Below are 11,032 nucleotides of genomic sequence, written 5' to 3' on the forward strand. Positions count from 1 at the left end.
CAAAGCAGTGCTGGGTCTTTAAATACTGTGCCAGCTATAGAAATTAACAACGAAGTACATGCAATTTTAATATAGTGCTTAGACCCAGGATTTTAGCTTCAAAGCTCTATAACCAATTTTTTTTTGTAATTCAAACAAAAGGTGATACTTTTCTCACCCTTAGATTGATGGAATACAGTTCTTTTGAACGCCAAAGAGTTTTCGGCAACTGTTGTAACCAGGTTTTATTTCAGTCGCAATCCAGTATTATTGCACATATTTTAAACTAAATGATTCTAGATGTTTGTAATAAGCACCAAGGACTTTTTTTGGCTTGAAAAAAGGTTAATACCCAGGAAATAATCATAACCGATCTGTGCAGCAGGTGTATTACTTCACTGAGCTAGGCTGTCAGCTGAATGGTGCATTGTCTTCATCTGGTTGGCGACCACAGACTTTGCTGGCAGATTATATAGGCTATTCAGAGGATGATCTATTTACAAGTGCCATTACACACGTTGCCTTTAATGAATGAAGAGGTGTGGGGACCGCAATGATACATACTGGGGGTACCATGTGTAAATTTCCACTTTAGAACAAATCCAACGGGTGCACTCCAGTGTAAACCCCTATTCAGAGCACTTAGACATTCAGGTAGCACAGTGGGTTCAGTTCTTACGGCAGCGATCTGTGCTTAATTTGCAAGTCTCAGCAATCCCAGCTCTGATCATCATCCTTCCGTATAGTACCATAGAGATGGGTACAAATAAGTATAGTACTGCAGAAAGTGACAATTCAGTTTATGCACACCAGAAAAACATATATTTTTTATTTTTTTAGAGTGTGGTCTAGACTTCCCGAACGCATTTGTAGCGTAATGTCGTTGCAGTTAGTAATATTGCTGGTTATGGAAGATAGATTATTTATCTTGGTGCATTAATTAGGAGCATTTTTTTGCCAGGCTCTGTGATGACTATTTCGTGGAAACTCCCAAGGATAATGGTGCAGATCAGCCTTTATCACCTGCATGGTCCACACTGGTCTCTGCAAAAGGTGCTGTACTGTGGGTTTAAGGTGCATGCACGCAGTGCCTCTATGGCTGAGAACATAGACTTATTTGCACTTGAAAACAAGGTCTTTCAGTTCATTAAGGCTAGTTATACCCACTGTTATTTTTTCATGCATGTGTGCACGCACCCCCATAGGCACGCATGTTTGTGTGTGTTGGGGTCTTGCATGTGTGAGGGGAGATCTGCTCGGCGTCAGGTCTGGGGCATGGCATTTCAGTGCCTTTTTCATGGCACTGTGGAGCTGGGGGGCGTGGTTAGAGTTAAGGGGTCGTTCAAGTGCCACAACAGCATCCACAAAAAAAACTTAACTACTAGTAGGTTTTGAGATTAAAAGGGGAACGCCTTTAAGTCTGCGACGTTCAATAACATTTCAAGTGTGGGGGGTAAGAACACCAAGGAGATGCACAAAATGGATCTGCATGCTGTGTGAATCATCTGGGGGATTTCACCTCTTATGTTCTTTCCCATTGCCCCAACCCTATAATTTCCAACATTAGCTTCAGACTTCATCATTCAATATTACCACCATTGACAGGAAAACCTCAAGAGGAGGTGCGGTTGTCAAAGAAAACTATAAAATACACAACAGTGTAGCATTTGTCCCCATTGTGCACCTCCGCCCATTCTAGATCCGCCTCCATGACCCGCTTACCTGGGACCCCCATCCCGTCATCTTTGCCTGAAAATCTGCCACTGTTTTGAACTGCAGGGACGGAGACCCTTCTCGGCCTGTCCTGGCTTCTCTTTCACGATGTAAACACACACATGAAAGCCCTGCCATCTTTCATTTCCCGATCATATTTTGAAAGAAGACCAGCCTGGCTGAGAAGGGTCATGCAGCCGCATGATGGCTGGAGCCACCACTGACGACAGCATTGGAGATTCCCAGAGGCGGCCCCTCTTTCTCGTAGCGGCTCAGCCTCTGTGCAGGGCCCCAAAAGTGCGAGGCCAAGTGCAGCAGCACATACTGCACTTGCCTAGCCGCCGATGACTTTGGTTTAACCCTTTCAAGATTACCCAAAAAGCGCGTGTCCCCCCCCCCCGCCCCCCGTCTGCCTTTCCCCTTTTCTCCACTCCTGCACCACTGCCCCGGCATCTTGTTTGCATTTTGCATACAGCGTGGATATTTAAACCACCAAATAACTGAACACTGGCAAAGAGGGGCTACAGAAAGAAGTGGCACACAGACGCCTCGCTATCTAGATCCCACCCCGCCGTCACACACACCCCCACAGGGTGACTCTGAACCCAGTCCCAGCCTGCATCCGCTCCATGGTCCCAGAGGCTCTGCATTCCCGAGTCCTGAGGGGCTGTTGTTTTTTTGGGCGCTCCCATGAAAACCAGAAGTCGGTACCCCTGCCTGAGTCACCCCTCTGGTGAACAGATGACTGGATTACTCTAGACCTGCTTGTGGGGGCGGGGGGGCGGGCTGTTCACCTTTCACCTCTTCTTGCCCGGCTCCCTTACCTGGCAGCTCCATGCCTCTCCGGTAGTGTCTAGTTCCCATCCGAGAAACGGACATTAGCAACGCTCCACCTCCTCGGCGTCACGTGGGCCACCGTCACGTGCCTCGGGGTTGAGCACTTCTTCAACGTGTCGTCTTGCAAGGCGTGGCGCGAGCGGGAAGGCTGGCGCAGCCTCGTGGCCGAGAGGGGAAGGGCAGTGCATGGCGGTGGCCGAGAGCTGGGGCGATTTGGCCTGCCAGAAAAAGGGATAGTCCGGTGTATTTTGGGAATTCTTTGTGTGCAAAAGTGTGTTTTTTTCGCAGTGCGGCAGAGCACTGGCATTCCTCTGTTCCTAGGCGAATTTCCAGAATACCACTTTGCATTAATACGCGCATTTTTTCGTTTTCTCGTGGGGAGGCTTTTTTTTGTCCTGCTCGCTGCAGAGGGGTACTTTGGGGGAGAGGATGTGTGTTTTGAGCAGGGGGATACATTGGGTACGAATTTCCAGTATAATTAGGCGGAAAGTTGGTTTTTGGATCGTTTTCTCGTGCATAGGTTAGGGTGACCACATTGTAGTGGCCTTGAATAATGACAGGACCAGATGGATGCTTGGCAGGGTGTTTATTGGCACAACTAAATTTAAATGCACAACAGGGGACCGAAGAGTAACTGTGTCCAAAGGGAAACAGATTTAAGAAGGTTATTAACCTGGAGGACTCACCCCTCATGGGCAAGAGAGAAAGAAAACAATGATCAGTATGAGTTGAAGAGGGTGGCTCCACAGAAAAAGAGGCCACCTGAACATCATTAGAGGCCAGTATGTCTGATTGAATCTTGATAATCTTTTGGACAAAAAACATCAGTGCGTAGATCAAGGAAAGCTTGTAATCCCAAAACTTTAAGTGAGATTACAGCGGGCTGAGCCAGCTCCTGTACCAGAGTAAATGCTCTTTAGAATGTGTTTTTGCTTCATGGATACAATTAGAAAAGAAAGCTATTTTATCTGGCTTAATAGCTTGATGATACACAAACCGTTGAGCTTTCAGGAAGGATCTGTCAGACTCGGAATAACCTTGGCGCAACTTGCGCTCAGCAAGTTTATACAAAAGTATGAGAGCGCACTCCTTTTCAGTGAACCAGGGGGTCGAGACATTCTGAGGTCTCTGAAGCTGCCTAACTGGGCCAAGCTCATCGGCTGCTGCAATAAGAGCCGAGTAAAAAGCAGAAAAAGGATCCATACAGGACTTGGTACTGATGGCATTAAAATGCGTCCTAATAGCGCTAGCCACAGAGAGTAAATCTCCTGATTCCATGATCGAAAAGAGGAACATATCGGCCTGATGGCCGTTTTGTAGCCAGAAGTCAGAAAGGTAAAGTGGATAATAAAATGGTCGCTCCAAACCACAGGGAAGACTGCATGGACGACCACCCTGTTGACCTCTGCAAAAATGAATTCAAGAGTATGACACCGGAGGTCATCTTTGTCCTAAAGATAGGACAGTAGTTTGTCAGATCCTTTTAGCCGAAGAAGAGTTTTTTCAACATGATGAGCCCTATTTGAAGTCTCCCTTGAAAAGTGTGTTCGCTGAGTTAGATGTTGACTCTCCTGAGAAAGGCAGTTATGGTGGGACTGCTGTTGCAGTTTTCATAAAAATCACTCCAAGACGTAGCAACAGTTCAAGGGGTTTTTATTTTTTTCCTTTGTGGGGCCTATTGCCTGCTCTTTCTCTCTTGCCTATTTTCGAACCTCCTCCCTAACCCAGGGGTCCGTAACCCCTGGTTGGTGCTAGCGAATGTTGACTCTGACTGTCTAGAAAGTAATCTTATACTTATACTGCAGGTGGAATGCTAAGATGGTGGCTGTCTAAACTTTCCAAGTTGAGGATGGGTTGACCTCTTTCCTCTCTTATCAACCCTCCCAGGTCAAACTTGGGTCCTTCTTTTCCTCTATCGCACACCCTACATTTGGTGTTGCCCAGGGGTCTAACCTCTCTCCATGGCTGTTCAACCAATACCTAGCACCCCTGCCCACTGCATTGCCGCTCTCTGCTCTGTCAGTGCTATGCTGATGACACTCAGCTGGTCTTCAGGCTTCCCTCTGCCACCTCCTCTCCTTCTCTCATCTCTGACTGTCCGCTATCCAGGAGTGGTGTGCCGCCAATGATTTCTGCCGTAACGCCAGCAAGATGGAGATTCTCCTCATCGGCATACCTGCACCCTCCTTCCCTGTCATTCTCTGGCCGGCTTCCCTTGGTGCTCTTCCTGCTCCCACCTGTGAGGCTAAGAACCTCGGGGTCATCTTCGACTCCACACTCTCCTTTTCTCCTCACATCTCTGACGTCTCCAAGAAGACAAACTACCAACTGCACCTCCTCAGAAGTATTCTTCCTTTCGACTCCTTCCCCCAGAAGCTTACTGTCTCTCGAGTTCTGGTTCTCTCTAGGCTTGACTATTGCAACAACCTCTTTCTAAATCTGCCTGCTTCTACTCTCCACCCTCTGCAACTCATCCAGAACAGGACTGCAACACTTGCCCTAGGCCTCAAGCCCTGGGATTGTATCTCTCCAGCCCTGAACTGTCTTCATTGGCTCCCAGTGGTTGCAGGGATTACATTCAAGACCCTTTCCATTGTTCACAAGCTTTCTGGGGCCTAGGTCCAAAATACCTTCAACTCTCCCTCCATAAATACCTTCCCACACAAGCTCTTTGCTCCTCCAACTCGAACTCCCTCAGGGTCAGTCGCTTCTCCAGGCAAAGAGTTGGGGGTAGATCTCTTTCCTAGGATGGGGCCTCCCTCTGAAGCAGCCTCCCTGACACTCTAAAACTTGAGGAGGACCACCTCTTTGCTTCTGCCTTTGCTTTTCCTATCCCTTGCTGATCTGACTGCTTCGGTAACCTGCACCTGGTTACCCTCTGACTTCGGGCTTAGGTCCCTGCTGACCCATCCACTCACCCGCACTGCCTCCTGGCAGCCCTTGTACTAGGGACTGTATCTGTCACCCTACAGTCCCCTTACCTGCACTTATCAGACACCCCTTGTCTCCATGTTAAACCCTGCACTTGCCACCCTGTTGGCTGCACTACCAGTTGTTGTTTTTATCCCTTGCTTAGCACTTTCCAATTCTCCCGTCTCCCCTGCACTTTCCCACTTCCCTCTCCCCTGCACTTGAGCGTTCTCAATGTCACTGGGCCTAGTAAAATTGTTGTTTTGTCCTCCCTTGTTGCGCTCCAAAACACTTGTGTATGTGCGCGAAACAAATAAAATATCATATCACGGGACTTGCTAACTGTCCCTACTCTATCGAGTGGTTAGCGTTTCTAGTATTTGTAATGTAAATTGGGATAGTGCCTTGCACATACTCGATTGGATTCAGGATAGTTCACTTACCCCTCTTGGTTAATCCACTCACCATTCTTCTATCCCTCTGATGTTTCACTCCTCTTAGTTCTTGCCACCCTTTGGTGTTACCACTACTCCTCTTCTCCACTGTTACTCCCCATTTCCATACTTTTACTCTTTTACTCTCCTCCTCCCACTAGCTACTCAAGCACCCTTCTTTCACTCTACTTGAAAGTCTTCAAAAGGGGGCTAAGCCTGCCAACCCTCTCTGTGCAGTTGTGGCGCACCAGAAGGACTCTGGTGTGCCATTTTTAAGATGTTTAATTTAAACAAAAAAAGGGCCTATCTAACTTTACTGCTATGATGGAAGTTCCTTGCCTAACACACTAAAAAGTAAGGGTGCTCATCAAATTCCAAAGAAATAGTCCTTAGTCCAAATCCTATTAGCTAACATGTTCCTGCCACTTAGAAGAAAAATAACAAAAAGAAAGGAGGCTGGAACAATGGCCTCTATCTTTGGGCCTCTGCCTGGCCCAATCACCTGGATCTCTTTCTCCAAGAGGTTTTAAAAGTTAATCATTTTCTCGTAACTCAGTTCACAACCTTTCTGCATATTATGTACTCCAAATCTCAATTCCCTATGCTTCTCTCACTCCAGGAAGAAAGGTTTATCTTAAGCTAATTAAGTTTGAAAAGTTTGTCAATGTCTCGCAACGCACCTCACAACTTCTTGGGAGGATAGCTCAGGGGCAAAATGCTTGCCTAGGAAGCAAGACGACACAGAGCAACACAGGTTTGATCCCGGGTCCACGATTAGAAACCTCTGGGTATTAAGCATGTTATTAATAATTAATAACCAATTACAATTACAAAAAATTATAATTCTCTGTAGGTTCTGTTGTTACAAGTCTTACTTCCAAACGGTTTCCTCTTTGCAGGAAGAAAGGTTTTTTTCATACGATACCCCCATTTGGACTCGGGGCTTGACAATGTTCTGATATGATACTTAATTATTGGAACCCTGCAGGTTCTCTCTTTCTCCAGTTCGGGCTACTTCTCAGTTTCTCAGGACTCCAAAGTCCTGTGGCCCTATGATAGGCTTGTTTCATCTCTGTTTAGATTTGTCTGGTTCCCGAAACCTTTGCGGCTTTCACTAACTTGAAAGTCTCTGTTTCTTAGGATTCTCCGAACCCTCTGCCCCTCTGTCAAGCTTGCGTTAGCAGGGCCTCAGTAGGGCGTCTGCCCGTTGGTGTTTTACAGGCTCCCATAACCCTGATAGCTCTTCCAGCCTCAATGTCTCTGTTGGCCTTCACCCATGGAGTTACCTCTTCTATTGCTTGGCTCTGCAGCTAACATATTTCTCGGCATTCTGGGCTCTCTGTTGCACTCTGGTCTCAGCATCAGTTAACGGGCCCCAGGCCCATGACGGCTTCCATGTGGTCGCGCCACCAGGTGAGACGGTCACTGATCCATCTCCATCTCTCCAAGAATGGCTTCTTGGCTAGACAAGTCACCAGCCTTCCAGCTTCTTGTGAGCCTCTTGTCCGCTCTCTACGCTACCGCTGGCTCCATGGTCTAGCATGGTTTCGTCACTCCAGGACGTCTTTCTGCCAGAGGCTCGCCTCTGCGTCGGATTCTCTGTCTTCGATTCAAAGTTCCTCTTAGTTTTATGTACTGTGAAGGCATCATGAAGAAAGACACAGACAACAGATTCAAAGTTCAAACTAAAATGGTTTATTAACTTAAGTGACAGTATGGTTGAAGGCCTAACTTGCCCTATGCTAAAGTGGGATATCCCTACCTAAAGAAACTAAGGAAAGTCTGAGTCAGTAAGTTTAAAATTAAAAATCTGACTGTGTTCAAAACCTATACTTGCCCTCAACTAAAGCTAAACAATGTGTAGGGATGTCAGCAACAAAAGAAACAGTGTTCAAATCAAGTTGTGGGATTCTTCCAGCTCTTGGCTTCCTTTCCAGCTCCCCTTCCCTAAATTCAAGACAGTTCCACAAAGTCTCGGGTTCCCTTCCCCCAAAAAGACACAGTTCCAAAAAGGGATCTTGGGGTTCCTTTCCTCAATACCACAACAATGTTCATACAGTCTCAGGTTTTCCTTCCCCAAGACTTCAGCTTGTTCAGCATGCTAACGTGTACTTGGTCTCAGTCTCTCAATATTCAAAACCAGTTCCAAGTCAACTTTATACTCCTTCTGGTCTCTCTTGACAGTTGATACAGATTGCTTTCTTCTGCTTCACTTCAGCAATCTCTTTCATACACTTGGGTTTGCTCTCTATATGTTTCTTTGGCTTTCACAGATAGGATATCCCCGGTCTAGGCGCAGTTGTTTGACCACACTGTCCACTCATTACAGGTCACTTAACCGGTAACCCTAGGCTTTCTTGCCCACAAAATACTTATGTAACTGCACCTGTGTTCTGGTTCACATTCACTTGGCTTTCTCCTTGCCAGCCTTTACCGCTTTGCCACAATGTGTTTTTTCTCTTTGTCCGTCTCTTAACTTTGCCACAATGTGCTCTTTCATACAGTTCATTTGTGATGCTCTGTTTCCTTCCCCACATTGCTTTCACGCTGTTCAGCAATATTCAATCTTTGCTTTTCACTGCATTTCATAAGATTCATTCTTTGCTTCCACTATAGTGTACATGTACTCAGTGGCGTCGCCAGGAATCAAATTTAGGAGGGACACAGAGGGGGCCAAAGACAAAAGTAGGGGGGCACAGAGAAAAGTAGGGGGAGAACATGGTCACTGCTCGTCTTAGGTAGGGGGCGCACAAGGGGGGGAACAGGGTTTCACAGGAGGGGCCTCGGCCCCCCAGGTCTCCCCCTAGCGACGCCACTGCATGTACATCACACAAACTTGTAATCTGATTATCGGTTTGTCAAAAGTTTCCATTTAGTTCGGTATTCAATAGTTTTGAGCTTTTATTCTGTTGCTCACAGTTCATCTTATTCGTATTATCATACCCCAATGCTTTGGTTTCACTATAGTTTGCATGTCATCTTTTTGTTCATTCAGCATTCACTTTTGCTCTCTAACAGCCCCCAGGAGCGCCCCGGTTCGAGTGTTCCCTCCTGTGCACTCACTGGTACCTGCGGTCTCCTACGGACAGCTGCTTTCTCACCTTCTGGTCCGCAGACACGTTGCAGCTATCATATTTCTTCCATGCTCGGAGCTCCTGCTACGGACACTCGACCAGTGAGGCTTCCTCTACTGTGAACTTCTCACAGCCCGCCCTTGCCTCGGCTCCACAGCTCCTTCAGGATACTTGATTGATTGATTTATTTATAGAGCGCTGTACATTGGAACAACAAAATACAAGATAACAAGAACCAGTAACAGTGGGAGCAAAAATTTACATCATGAGTCATTCAATAAAACAGTGGAAAGGGCAATTAACGGAAGGGGTGGGGAAAGGGGAGTGGGACTAGATGTGGGGGTGGTGGTGACGGATTGGAGGGAAAATGGAAGGGAGAGAGAGCAGGATAAGGGGGAAGAGGAATCAGGGAAGGGGGGAAGAGGAGAGAGCAGAGGTGGAGTTTTTAAGGAGGAGAATGGAGGAGGAGGGATTTAAGGGAAGTGCGAAATGAGGAGAAGGTTGGGGTAGAGCGGATTGTGAGAGGGAGAGAGTTCCAGTGCAGCGGAGCAAGGAGTTGGAAGGAGCGGAAACGGGAGGAAGCGCAGGGGGATGGAGGTACAGATATGATACTTGCCGGCATCCTGGCTTCCCAGCAAGACCGTACGCGGCTGTCTCCTTCTGCACAGGATTCTCCCCTCAGGCCCACAATGTTTGGCCAGCTTCTCTCCTGCTGGTCTCTCTGTTCTCCTTGTCGGCTCCACCTTTTATACACCTGCAGCCATTTGACAGGTTGCAGGTGTGAGTCCTCGGGCCCTATTGCCTGAGCACAGTTAGTGGAGTACTCTTGACATGCCTGACCCTTACAACAGTCTGCAGGGCTCTTCCTCGTCTCAGTACTAGAGTGGTGAAGTGACATGTTACTGGGCACTACTCCTAGTTGCCTATTCCTCGTCCCAGTATTATAATGGTATGAATGAGGGGAAATGGTTTACAATAGCCTTTAAATGCCAGGGGAGGCCAGTTCCCCTTGCAGTCGCGTTTATGTGGCAAGTATCTCTCGGCAGGGTGAATATGCAGGGGTCGAAATTGAGCGAAGCTGGGAGCTATTTGGCATCTGCTTGCAGCCGAAAAGAGCCTGGCTAACGTGACACCAACAGCTATAGGTGCTACTTTTGGCTTCCCAAGTCAACTCATGCTTAACAAAAATGCCTATGTGACATAAATTTTTTCCATTTTGGACGATTGTTAAGTGAGAATTAGGGCATATCTATTTGTCATTTAAAGCATAATTGGTAATAAATAATGGACACAATGCTAAGTTTGCATCTTTTGGGGAAGTTCAATTTGCAGAAAACGGTACTAGGTCTGTGTTCCCCAGTTGTAGCTCCTGCTCACTGGTCAATGCCTGATGCCCAGGAACTGATTTTTAGCTCATGCTTATCCAATCTTAATTGGTCCAGGGGACTTAAGGGTGCCTTTGCAGATTTGCATCGACAGCTCTGCGAGACCTTCAGTGTGGCTGGACAGCTTGGCGGCTCCTCTCTCCCTCCGTTGAGCAGTACTGGTGTTTCCAGCTTTGCCGAGGCTCTCGTCTACAGCTTTTCCCACTTTTCTGGCCCCATGTTGTTCTAATGGCAGTGCTGTTTTCTTTTCTGTTAGGGCTGAGTTGTGACTGCCGGTGCAGGTTTTCTAAAAATAACAGACAGGGACTTGCAAGCATCTCTTTTACAAGGTAAAGCTGGAGATAAGTATCTGCTAGAAAACATGCTGATACTAGGGGAGGGAACATGAACTGGGGACCTCTCTATTGCCACTATCTGCCTTGGCCAGGACTGCCTCTGGACCCCTCCCTGGTAGGTGTAAGGAAGGCATGGAATCAAAGTAAGACAGACACAAGTGACCACAGTTCAAGGGTGTTTATTGAACTTTATTAAGGGGGTGATAAAAGCCTATCTAAATTTAAATCTAAGATGGGAGCAAGCTACAACCATACAGTCTTAGACAAGTCTTGTCAAAATAAAATGGCCTATACTAAAAAACCTATTGCCAAACCGTACCGCTAAGTTACAAATAGTGCAGGGTAATGTTCATGAAAAAAAAAGA

At 46.9% G+C, this 11,032-nt stretch overlaps 1 protein-coding gene across 1 annotated transcript in view; it reads right to left on the reverse strand.

The window, feature by feature from the left end:
• The window catches only part of PPARD (peroxisome proliferator activated receptor delta), a 107,502-nt gene extending 104,854 nt beyond the window's left edge, over positions 1-2,648 (reverse strand). The window contains exon 1 of the mRNA XM_069633470.1: positions 2,517-2,648. The gene's annotated coding sequence lies outside the window, so the exon portion shown is untranslated. The remainder of the gene's footprint in view (positions 1-2,516) is intronic.
• Between the last annotated feature and the right edge of the window lie 8,384 nt (positions 2,649-11,032).

The sequence above is a fragment of the Ambystoma mexicanum genome, chromosome 13 (assembly GCF_040938575.1).
Source record: "Ambystoma mexicanum isolate Mex_15411 chromosome 13, UKY_AmexF1_1, whole genome shotgun sequence".
NCBI lineage: Eukaryota > Metazoa > Chordata > Amphibia > Caudata > Ambystomatidae > Ambystoma > Ambystoma mexicanum.